The 12,905-nt window shown below is 46.1% G+C and overlaps 1 long non-coding RNA gene across 1 annotated transcript; it reads left to right on the top strand.

The window, feature by feature from the left end:
• Positions 1 to 1,263: 1,263 nt before the first annotated feature.
• LOC141276002 (uncharacterized) lies at positions 1,264 to 4,656 on the top strand. The gene is made up of 3 exons (XR_012324753.1): positions 1,264 to 1,350; positions 3,802 to 3,843; positions 4,531 to 4,656. It is a non-coding gene; the product is annotated as an uncharacterized lncRNA (long non-coding RNA).
• The last annotated feature ends 8,249 nt before the right edge of the window (positions 4,657 to 12,905 follow it).

Below are 12,905 nucleotides of genomic sequence, written 5' to 3'. Positions count from 1 at the left end.
AGAGGCTCCTGCCCCTTTCTACCAGCTCCAGCCCAGTTCTGTGCCAGGCACCCAGTGGTTGAAAGTGGACCTAGGGGACACATGAAGTGAGGAGATGAGTGAGAACAGATAATGCTGCATGGCTAACTCCTAAAGTGGGCAGGGGGAAGGAGAAGGCAATAATTCTAACTGGATTGATTTCACCTGTAGAGCCATGAACTTAATGCTTCCCACTTGGTTAGGAGCAAAGCCAAGTGCAGCTTCAGGTCCTTGCAGCCTGCTGCCTCTGCCCAGGTTAGATAGAAGAAAGGGGTCGCCACCAAGGAGGAGGCCAGACTGGGCTAGAACAAGGGTGAGACAAGAAAAGAGGCGCTCACCCTCAGGATTTTTCAAGTGCCTCCCTAAATTTGGCACCCTAAGCACCTCACTTACCTTACCCCACTCCTGACCCTGAGCAGAGAAAAGGCCCCACCCAGACTGGGGATGCGGACCCCTGATTCCAAGTCCTGACTCTGCTGCTCGCCAGACTATTAAACTAGGCAAATGGTTTTACCACTTCCCAGAAATGGGGGTGTGCATTCCTATAATGAAGGACTGAAGAGCGGCATGAAGCCTAGACGGGAGAGTTCAGCTCTCACAGCGGATGGCAGCCTTTAGTTACTACCTGCTCTACAAACAAAGAGACCTGCTCTTTGCTCCCTCCCAAGGTCAAGGCAGGTTGAGGTCACCATCCCCCTCCTTACCCACTCCCCTCCATTGCCCAGCCTGCATATTCACACTTAGTCCAGCCCCCACAACCTTGCCCAGGTTGCTCTCCCTCCTTGCCTTCACTCTAGGCCACTAAAACCCTACTCTTCTGGTCCCTGACCATCCGGTCTTCTGTCTCTCCTCTAAACACCCCATCTTGCACCCTTTGGCTCCACAGGACACACAGGAGTGAGCATGCGTAGAGAGAAGGCCATGTGAGGGCACAGCAAGAACGTGGCCACCTACAAGCCAGGAAAAGAGCCTCATCAGAAACCAACCTTGCCAGCACATTGACCTTGGACTTGCAGCCTCCAGAACTGTGTGAAAATAAATATCTGTTGTTTAAGCCACCCAGTCTGTGTGTTCTGTGGCAGCCCTAGCAGACTGATATAGAGGGCCTGTGTCACAGTTCATTTGTGACCTTTGATGATCACTTCCCTTCTCCAGTGCTATCTCTACAGCTGATAAGAGAAGAAAGCTCTGCTGAGGGAAACTCAGGAATGTCTTCACAGAGAAGGTGATAGTCAAAATGGAGTATGTACTGGCAGGAAGGGTGAAAGCCAGCAGAGGGAGGGTGCCCAGCAGAGCCATGGAGTCTTGAAACAGCCCATCCTGAACCACCAGGTGAGGTTTGGTCTGAAAGCCTCATGCTCAATGAAGCTGGAGCAGGCAGGGCCAGGCATGGGGAGCCCTGCTGAGCCATTACAAAGGGCCATGTTCTTTCTGCTGAGGGCAAAAGAAACCCATTGAATCTTGAGCAGGGCAGTGGCATGGATTATGTTTTATTTTATTTTTTTTGTTTGTCTATTTGTTTGTTTTGCGATACGCGGGCCTCTCATTGTTGTGGCCTCTTCCGTTGCGGAGCACAGGCTCCGGACGTGCAGGCTCAGCAGCCATGGCTCACGGGCCCAGCTGCTCCGCGGCATGTGGGATCCTCCCGGACCAGGGCACGAACCCATGTCCCCTGCATTGGCAGGCGGACTCTCAACCACTGAGCCACCAGGGAAGCCCTGGTTTATGTTTTTTTTTTTTATATATATATAACATCTTTATTGGGGTATAATTGCTTTACAATGGTGTGTTAGTTTCTGCTTTATAACAAAGTGAATCAGTTATACATATACATATGTTCCCATATCTCTTCCCTCTTGTGTCTCCCTCCCTCCCACCCTCCCTATCCCACCCCTCCAGGTGGTCACAAAGTACCGAGCCGATATCCCTGTGCCATGCGGCTGCTTCCCACTAGCTATCTACCTTACGTTTGTTAGTGTATATATGTCCAAGCCTCTCTCTTGCCCTGTCACAGCTCACCCTTCCCCCTCCCCATATCCTCAAGTCCGTTCTCCAGTAGGTCTGTGTCTTTATTCCTGTCTTACCCCTAGGTTCTTCATGACAACTTTTTTCTTAAATTCCATATATATGTGTTAGCATACGGTATTTGTCTTTCTCTTTCTGACTTACTTCACTCTGTATGACAGACTCTAGGTCTATCCACCTCATTACAAATAGCTCAATTTCGTTTCTTTTTATGGCTGAGTAATATTCCATTGTATATATGTGCCACATCTTCTTTATCCATTCATCCGATGATGGGCACTTAGGTTGTTTCCATCCCCGGGCTATTGTAAATAGAGCTGCAATGAACATTTTGGTACATGACTCTTTTTGAATTATGGTTTTCTCAGGGTATATGCCCAGTAGTGGGATTGCTGGGTCATATGGCAGTTCTATTTGTAGTTTTTTAAGGAACCTCCATACTGTTCTCCATAGTGGCTGAACCAATTCACATTCCCACCAGCAGTGCAAGAGGGTTCCCTTTTCTCCACACCCTCTCCAGCATTTATTATTTCTAGATTTTTTGATGATGGCCATTCTGACTGGTGTGAGATGATATCTCATTGTAGTTTTGATTTGCATTTCTCTAATGATTAATGATGTTGAGCATTCTTTCATGTGTTTGTTGGCAGTCTGTATATCTTCTTTGGAGAAATGTCTATTTAGGTCTTCTGCCCATTTTTGGATTGGGTTGTTTGTTTTTTTGTTATTGAGCTGCATGAGCTGCTTGTAAATTTTGGAGATTAATCCTTTGTCAGTTGCTTCATTTGCAAATATTTTCTCCCATTCTGAGGGTTGTCTTTTGGTCTTGTTTATGGTTTCCTTTGCTGTGCAAAAGCTTTGAAGTTTCATTAGGTCCCATTTGTTTATTTTTGTTTTTATTTCCATTTCTCTAGGAGCTGGGTCAAAAAGGATCTTGCTGTGATTTATGTCATAGAGTGTTCTGCCTATGTTTTCCTATAAAAGTTTGATAGTTTCTGGCCTTACATTTAGGTCTTTAATCCATTTTGAGCTTATTTTTGTGTATGGTGTTAGGGAGTGATCTAATCTCATACTTTTACATGTACCTGTCCAGTTTTCCCAGCACCACTTATTGAAGAGTCTGTCCTTTCTCCACTGTACATTCCTGCCTCCTTTATCAAAGATAAGGTGACCATACGTGCGTGGGTTTATCTCTGGGCTTTCTCTCCTGTTCCATTGATCTATCTTTCTGTTTTTGTGCCAGTACCATACTGTCTTGATTACTGTAGCTTTGTAGTATAGTCAGAAGTCAGGGAGCCTGATTCCTCCAGCTCCGTTTTTCTTTCTCAAGATTGCTTTGGCTATTCGGGGTCTTTTGTGTTTCCATACAAACTGTGAAATTTTTTGTTCTAGTTCTGTGAAAAATGCCAGTGGTAGTTTGATAGGGATTGCATTGAATCTATAGATTGCTTTGGGTAGTAGAGTCATTTTCACAATGTTGATTCTTCCAATCCAAGAACATGGTATATCTCTCCATCTGTTGGTATCATCTTTAGTTTCTTTCATCAGTGTCTTATAATTTTCTGCATACAGGTCTTTTGTCTCCTTAGGTAGATTTATTCCTAGATATTTTATTCTTTTTGTTGCAATGGTAAATGGGAGTGTTTTCTTGATTTCACTTTCATATTTTTCATCATTAGTGTATAGGAATGCCAGAGATTTCTGTGCATTACTTTTGTATCCTTCTACTTTACCAAATTCTGGTTTATGTTTTAAAAGGGTTGCTCTGGCTGATATGTGGAACCTGGATTGCATCTGCAGGTAGGAGGCTAATATGGGCTCCCTGACATGGGGTGGTGGTCTGGACTAGTGCAGCAGGAGGAACAGGGTGAACGACAGCAGGAGAATGCCTGGACCACATATGGTGTTTATCTGGATGCAGAGGGATGCACTTCTCCACTTGGGCAGCTGCTGCATGGGACTGGCACAGGGTGGAGGGGAGCCTGTGGATGTGGAGGTGCTTTTACACATTGAGGGTGGGGCTGTTGTCCACCCCAGCACCAGCAAAAATAGGTACATGATGTGTGTTCAATAAATACTGGCTCAGGGCTTCCCTGGTGGCGCAGTGGTTGAGAGTCCGCCTGCCAATGCAGGGGACACGGGTTCGTGTCCCGGTCCGGGACTTATTTGCACTTCTCATTAATAATATTCATTCATTCATGGGGGAGAGGCCACAATGGTGAGAGGCCCACGTACCGCAAACAAAAATAAATAAAATAATAATATTCATTCATCATATCACATCCAGGGCCCACTTATCCTCCCCGAAACGTATAATTAGAATAAAATTGGAATTTCAGAGTATCAGAACTTCCTCTGGCCTGACCCTTATGGTCCGATGGGGAAACTGAGGGGAAGGGACTGGCCCAGAGTCACACAGCCACTCAGAGGCAGAGCTGGGATTTGAACCCCAGTCTTCTAGCTCCACATTCAGTTTTCTTCCCACAGCCCTTGCATACTCTCAGTGAAGCCAGAAACCAGCAGGTCACTCTCGTGGGTCAGCTCACTGCCTCCTTTGAGACAGATTTTCTCTGGCTTGATTCCTGAGGTTCTGAGCTGCCCACTGAACTCTCCCCTTACGCGCTTCTGAAAAGAAGAACTATGCAGCAGAGCCACATGCTGACACCATGGTATGAAGAGCCCAAGGAACAAGAAAAGGTGAGTGGAAAGGGAGTTGGGGCAGCTGGAAAAAAAGGCAAGACCCAAAGATCAAAGAAACAAATGAAGCCACATTTTTGAACATCTGCTCTTGCCAGGCACTGTGCTAGACAAGGTGCATTCATTTCCTCATTTAATCCTCATGTCAACCCTATGGGGTGAAGATTATTAATATCCCCATCTTAAAAATGAGGCACAGAGAGATTAAAGTAACTTGTCCAAGGTCACTGTGTTGCCAGTGGTGGAAAGGATCCCAACCTGTCTGACCCCAAGCCCAGTGCTCAGTCTACATACCTGGCTCTCCCGCAGGCACAGGATGTGTGGGTCCTCACCCTCTGTGGGCCTCGTGGCCCCATATGAAAATGAGACAGGTGTAGCGAGAGATCTAAGGGGAACAGAACAACAAGAGGAACAACCGCAAGGAAGCAAGGGAGCGCTGAGCCCCTCTGCCCACTGCTGCCATCAACAGAAAACTCTGCTACTCAGAGCAGAGCAGGATTTTGCACATTTCCACCTCCACCCCCTCCCCAACCTCCACTTGAACCTGTCTCAAGCCCTCCCAGATTGCTCTTTGGCTCTTTGGAATGTCCCTCCAAGAATGGGACCTCTGATGGGCTTCCCCTCCCCTGAACTTGGCCCCCAGAATTTTTAGGCCCTTGCTGCCAGGCCAGCAACAGACTCACAGCCTCTCTTCCTGCCAGGGAGGCCAGGAAAGGGAAGGAAAGGGGCTGGGAAGCCTGGGCCTCTCCCACACACCCTGTGAGCAGGGCCAAGTCACCACTATTCCAAGTACTACAATTTCACAGTCATTCACGTGTCTGTCCTGTGTGAGGCCCTGTGTAGGGACAGAAATGCACAAAGCTGCAAACAAAGAAAGTTAATCTAGTTGAGCCTGTTTCCTCAACTGTATAAAATGGGGACAAACCTCCTCATTTAATCTACACACAACCCCATGAAGTAAATATAATTGTTTACCCCATGGAAATTCTGCCCAGTTCATAGGAAATGCTCAGTAGACAAGAACTATTATAGTACACAAAAGCACAGTCCCTGCCCTCAAAGAGCTCCCAGCTTAGTGAAAGAGGCCCATATACCCAAGCAATAATATTTGCTACCGTTCACTGAGCAACTTCTCTTTTCCAGGCACCATGTCTACAGTATCTCTAACTTTCACAGAATCCTACACGACAAGCCCTGGCATCCCCCCATTTGACACCCAAGGAAACTAAGCACCCCCAAAAAGAGAGACAACTTGCTAGGAATTTGACCCCAAGATTCCAAGTGTCTCCTCTCAGCTCACTCTGTTACAAAGCAGGCTTCAAGAAGCTCTGGAGTTGAGATCCAAGCCAGAGGCTATGTCATCCATCACTAGCCCTTTTGGAGGACTGAGATTAAAGACAGGAAGAATCCAAGAGGAAACCCCAACTAGCCCCACTGAGGACTGACGCAGAACTCCTGAGCAATAGAGGCCCAGATGCAAGTGGTTGGCCCAAACAGAGTGTCTGGGAAATCACGTGGAGTTTTTAGAAGGAGCCATTGGGAAGAACCAGGCTTCCTCCCTGCATGAGCTCTGGGAAGGACAGGCAAGACCCAGAAGGAGGCTGGGCCACAGCCCAGGGGGCAGAGAATGAGGCCCCACCTGATGGCTGTGGAGATGGAGAGGAGGGGAGGGCCTGTCAGCAAGCATCCACAGGACACCATTTGCATCTTCATCCTTTGGGGGAACAAGGGAAATGTTTGAAGCCCTGCCCTCCTAGAGGCTTCACTCTCCTATGTGGGCAGAGGCCTAAACACTGGAGAAGGGAATAAATTCTTCATAACAACCCTGTAGGCCGAAGTTATCATCAGTCCTGATTGACAGATGAGGAAACAAAGCTCAAAGAGAGGAAGCAATTTGCCCCCAAGTCAATTTACCCCCAAGCTGAGCCCTTCTCTTGCCCCTGTGAGTCTCATGCCTTGGTCCCTCATCCAGTTTCTCTTGTCTTTAGAACAGGAGAGGAAGGAACACATGGGTCTCCACCACAGAGGCCTAGGGATTGACTGCATGAGATACACTTCTGAAGTTCTTGAAAATACTGATCCCCAAGTCCTGCCCCTAAAGATTCTGATTTGAATGGTTTGAGCAGGGACCCAGGACTCTATTTTTAAATAAATGCTGAAACTGATTCCAATTTGCAGTGGTGGCTAAAAGCGAGAGGACCCCTTTGAAATATCCATTGACTCCCACCTCCATCCCAAATCCCAGTGAGGAGTGTGGAAGTGTCACCCCCATGGTATGAGTTGGGAGGGCTTTAGGGAAAACAAGTGTTTTCCCTAAAGTCTGTGAGAATTCAGGTTTAATTATTCTTTAGCTCTAAGAGACTAAGATTCTATGATTCTGTGATTTTGCCCAGAGGTCTGGCTAAGCAGGGGATGGAGGTGGACTCTGCAGTTTCCTGCTAAGGAGTAAAGAGAAGGCAGGCAGAATGGGCTTGGGGGTAGTGAAACAGCCTTACCAATCTTTTATACCATTTGACTAGCAACTAGCTCAGTGGCTAACATAGCATAGGTGTTTAATAAATACTTGTTCAGTGAATAAAATATTTGTCAGGGTTACAAGTGTTGGAAACCCAGTTGAAATTTGCCAAGATAAAAAAGGGAAGGATACAGGGTATCCCTTATGACTGAGGTGTAGTTGGGCCTCAGGAACCACAGGAGTCAGGGCCTCAAATGCTGCCAGGTCTCTCTGTCACCCATCTCATCCTCTCTCTGCATATCAGCTTCATTCCATCCAAGAAAGGCATGCTTTCCCCCATCTGGCATGAAATGTGACAACCTACACCTCCCAAGCCTCACATCCAACAACTCCCACTCTCACAAAGAACCTAAGATTCCCCTCCTTTCATTCCAGTTTGAAAAATCCCAGAGAAGCCCTCCAACTGGCCCAGCTGAGTTAGGGATGCATCTCTGACAAGGTGGGTGGGATTACATAGTACAGACACTATTCCTAGAAAAAGGAATTGCTATGAATCAGGCAGTTACTCCTACTGGTGACTTACCAAAAAAAAAAAAAAAAAATTATATGAGTGCTTTCCATTGTATAGCACAGTATAGTCAATTTTCCATTTTCACATTATCCTATTTGGTCTTCAAAACAGCCATGGGGACTTCCCTGGTGGAGCAGTGGTTAGGAATCTGCCTGCCAATGCAGGGGACACAGGTTCACATGCTGTGGAGCAACTAAGCCTGTGCACCACAACTACTAAGCCTGCACTCTAGAGCCTACATGCCACAACTACTGAGCCTGCGTGCTGCAACTACTGAGCCTACTGAAGCCCGTGTGCCTAGAGCCCATGCTCTGCAAGAAGAGAAGCCACTGCAATGAGAAGCCCGCGCACCGTAACGAAGAGTAGCCCCCGCTCACCGCAACTAGAGAAAGTCCGCATGCAGCAACGAAGACCCAACACAGCCATAAATAAATAAATAAATTTATTCAAAAAAAAACAACCATGATTGGATGATTGGGAGTGGTAAGAGGAAGCATCCTTTACTGTTTGACAGATAAAAACCCTGAGGCTCAAAGAGGTTAAGTGGGGCCCAAGGTCACACAGGTAGGTTCCAGGGCTGGGACTAGACATCATGTCTTCTGACTCCTAGTCACATATTGGATGATCAAATGGATAAATAAAAAACAACAGTAATAGCTGTCATGTACTAAGTGCCAGGCCCTTTACCTAAACTATTACATTTAACTCCAACTACCCTATAGGTATTATTTTCACTCCCATTTTATAGATGAGAAATTTGAAACTCAGAGTGATTATGTGACATGCTAAAAATTAGCTCAGAAAGGACAGAGCCAGGATTGGATCCATGCTGTCTCCAATGTGAAAACCTGAGCTCTTTCTCCTGCCACATGCTGCTAAAAGGTCATAATATCAGAACCATGTAATTTTGGAAATGCCAGAAATTTCCTCCTCTCCAACCCCTCTCCCCCATTTGCTAATTACAAATGTTCAGCGTTCCTACTACTGTAGAGCACAGGGAACTATATTCAGTAGCCTATGATAAACCATAATGGAAAAGAATATTTTAAATAGAATGTATAAAAAATAAATAAATAAATAAAAAATGCCCTATTTAAAAAAAGAATGTATATACATGTATAACTGAAGCACTTTGTTGTATAGCAGAAATTAACACAACATTGTAAATCAACTATACTTCAATAAAATAAAATAATAAATTCAAATTGAAGGAAAAAAAAAACAAATGTTCGGCATTCCTTCCAATTAATATTATAATCCTTTGAGTCCAAGTCTGCTCCTGTTCAGGTGCATATATACCAGAAAGAGGGGTAACCACTCCAAACCAGTGGTTCTCCAAGTATGGTCCCCGGACTGACATCACCTGGGAACTTGTTAGAAATGCACATTCTAGGGCCTCACCCCAGGCCTACTGTTATGGGTTGAATTGTGTCCCCCTCAATTTCACATGTTGAAGTCCTAACTCTTCAGTATTTAGAAAGTGACTATATTTGGAGATAGGTCTTTAAAGAGGTAATTGACGTTAAGTGAAGTCATTAGAGTGGACCCAGATCTGACATGCCTGGTGTCCTTAGAAGAGGAAATCAGGACACAGACACACACAGGGGGAGGACCACATGAGGACACCAGAAGAAGATGGCCATCTATGAACAAAGGAGATAGGCTTTCAGAAGAAACCAACCCTGTCAACACCTTGATCTCACACTTCTAGCCTCCAGAAGTGTTAAATTTCTATTGTTTAAGCTACCCCAGTCTGTGGTAATTTCTTATCACAGCCCTAGCTAACTAATACACCTACTAAATCAGAAATTCTGGGACCTAGCAGTTTGTGTTTTAACAAGCCTTCTAGGTGATTCTGATGCACAGTAAGTGTGAGAACCACTGCTCTAAGCCGTAATCAGACATGTACCTCATTGTTGCTAGGATGTGTGAATATAAGCCTGCACCTGGCTTCAGTTGTGGTTCTAGCCTGGTGGGGGCAACCTGTTTGAGAGAATGAAGTCAGAAGCAGAGGGAAGCAAAGATGAAAGATGGAAAGGGAGAGAGAGAGAGCAACAGTGAGCAGAGAAGGAAGAAGCAGATGACTGTTCAAGTCCATAGGAGGCCACTCTGGGATAAGTCTGGCCTGCTTACACCAAAGTTTTGACACTTAAAAGACATCTTTGTCAGTTTTGTGTCTGTAAATAGAGTATAGGTTCCCAACAGATAAGGCCTGGTTCATTTCCCTTATATTCTCCATAGCTCTGAGCACTAGGATCATAGAATAACAGGTGTCTTCTAAGTAACAATTGCCTGGTGAACTCTTGCAAAGCCACCCCTCCTTCCCATTCCCTTGGCCATGGCTGAGTGCTGGCCTCATCGACTCCTGCCTAGATCCCTGCAACAGCCCCTAACTGGTCTTCTACATTGAACCTGTCCTCCTCAGCCTCCCACATCCTTCCACGTTGCAGTGGAGTGAGCCAAGTAATCCTCTGGCACTTTCTGACCACATTGCCGCCCTGATGACCTCCCTCCAATGGCTCCCCACTGTCTTCAACTCAAGATCCATCTCACTGGCTCCTCACCTAAGTCCTCACCATTGACCCCTGCTCATCTGGGTGGGGTTACCTCTTAACACCCAGAACCTGGAGCAGAGACCAGATAGCAAGTCACCAAATCCATTTTGCCTTCCTTCTGGGAACACATCTAGACTATATTACCCAAACTCCCTTGCAGCTAGATGTGTCCGTGTGTTAAGTTCTAGCCAATGAAATGTAAGAGGAAGTGATGTGTACCACTTCCAAGCTTGGCCCATAAAAACTTCCTGTATGATCCTCTACACACTTTTCCCCCATCTGCCAGCTGCGGGTAAATGCCCAGGGTGACCTTGGAAGCCACAGGGAAGATTGTAGAGCCTCAGGGAAAGTTGTTAGCCTGGATTAATAATGGTGAGGCTCAGAGTACCCCTACTCCCCCACTGTCACTGACTGAACTTTATGTGAGAAAGAAATTAATACCTATTATGTTAAGCCATTTACTTTTTTTTTAACATCTTTATTGGAGTATAATTGCTTTACAATGGTGTGTTAGTTTCTGCTGCATAACAAAGTGAATCAGCTATACACATACATACATCCCCATATCTCCTCCCTCTTGCCATTGACTTTTTAGAGTTTTGTCTGTTACCGCAGCTGGTGTTAGGCAGAAACCATGGCCTCGATCATTCCAGATTTGTTTGGGGGCCTCAGAAGAGCCTTGCTGTGTCTTTCTGTTCCCTCCGCCTTATCCTCCTGTCCAATCCCATTCACCCTTCAAGTCTAGCTCCAGTCTCCCCTCCTTCACAGCGACTTCCCTCACCCCCGATGCCCACACCCGGGTTCGGTGGACCCCCCACTCTCTGCACTATGAACTAGCTAACATTTATTGAGCACTCACTATGTGCGAGGCTCTGTGCTAAGGCTTCACAATCATTATCTTTTTGAATCCTCGTGACCACATGAAGTAGAAGCAACGATTCTCCCCATTTCAGAGATGAAGCACAGAGAACTAAGTGACTTGCCCAAGGTCACACAGCTCATAAGTGGCAAAGTTAGGATTTCAACTCACAAAGAGTGGCTCCAGAGGCCCTACTCTTAATGGTGACATGACACTGTCTCTACATAGCCCCATCACTATTCTTACACAGGGTAAGAATGTCTCCTATGGTGAGATTTTTAAAATGCAAATTAAATATAATGTGATCCTTTAATTAGAGAGCACAATTTACACTGAGCAGATCACGGTTGGTTATAACACAGTGGAGAGGAAGAATCTGCTACAGGGGAAATAGTGGAGGAGGCGGGTGGGGAATGGCAGTGCCCTGATGTCTCTAGGATGCTTCCTTAGAGGGGTTTGGCCCTTTGTTGCTCCAGCAGTGGATGGGCAAGGTAAAGGAAAGAGAGAGAAATTTGCCCTAGGACAGTGCTGGGGTGTCAGAAAAAGAAAGGCTGTTCCTCTTAAGCAAAAGCATGGGGAATTTCTAAGGCTGGATTTGCTTGGTGATGTTCAGGTTTAACAGCCATACACTTATAGCTGTAAAAGCACCTTTATTATTGACATTTCTGAAGGAAAAATAACTTTGTTATGGCAAGTCTGAAACTACCTAGGCCTTAACCTCTTTCTCCCCATTGAAGCAATTGTCTCTGTAATTCCATTTTTTATAACACAAGATTTCTTTGGAATGCAACCTCTGCATCCTGATAGAACACAGCACACTACTGGTGTCTGTTGGGATGTATGTTCCCCTAGTTGAGCGCCCTGAGGGTGAGACCAAGTCAGCTCCATTGTTGGGACCTCAAAGGTTGTCCCAGAGCCTGGGATGGAGCAAGTGCCCAATGGCTATTGGCTGTGCATTGCCTCTGCCACCACCCAACATCCCTCTTGAGAACCCACTCTTCTTTACTCTTCTCTGTCATATCTTTTGGCAAGTGAAACATCACCAGCTGGTCTGACCCACCCTGGTCTGTCTCCTGTACACAGCCTGGCTCATTGCAAACCAGTATTGCCCAGAGCCCATATTCATGTGAAATCACACCCCACGTTATCACATGCTGCACCATTACTATTACGAAACTCACAGCAGCCCAAACAGACCTGGGTTCAAACCCCAGCTCCACTACTTCCTAGATCAAAGATTTTGGGCAAGTCATGCAGACTCTCTAAGCCTCCGTTTCTTCATCTGTGAAATGGAGATAATAAAATACCTAGTGCTCAGGGTTGCTGTGAAGATTAAATGAGATAATGTATAGAGCCTGGCATAACACTTGACATATAGGCATCAAATGAACTGTTGTTTAGCACTGTTGCTTCCTCACAAAAGTCCTGAGAAAGCAGCAGAGTTGGTCCTGGTATTAGTTTTGGAAGAGGAAACTGAGGCACAGGTGCCTAGGTGCTGAGCCCTGGATCACACAGGTCCTGCAGACTCTACTTCCTCCCTTCCTGCTTCAGTATCCAGTGGGCCCCAGAAGCCCACTCAAGGAAGCAGACAGGGGAGGGCAAGTAGTTTTGTGGTGGCTGAGGGTCTGGATGGGCCAGCTAAATCTATAAACTTTGGCCCTGTGAGCTGGACCTGCCCTTTGCCTCAACATCTCTCAAAAAGCCCAGGACCACGGGCTTCCCTGG

The sequence above is a fragment of the Tursiops truncatus genome, chromosome 1 (assembly GCF_011762595.2).
Source record: "Tursiops truncatus isolate mTurTru1 chromosome 1, mTurTru1.mat.Y, whole genome shotgun sequence".
NCBI lineage: Eukaryota > Metazoa > Chordata > Mammalia > Artiodactyla > Delphinidae > Tursiops > Tursiops truncatus.
The sequence above is the reverse complement of the archived record's forward strand: the minus strand, read 5'-3'. Positions and strand labels throughout refer to the sequence as shown.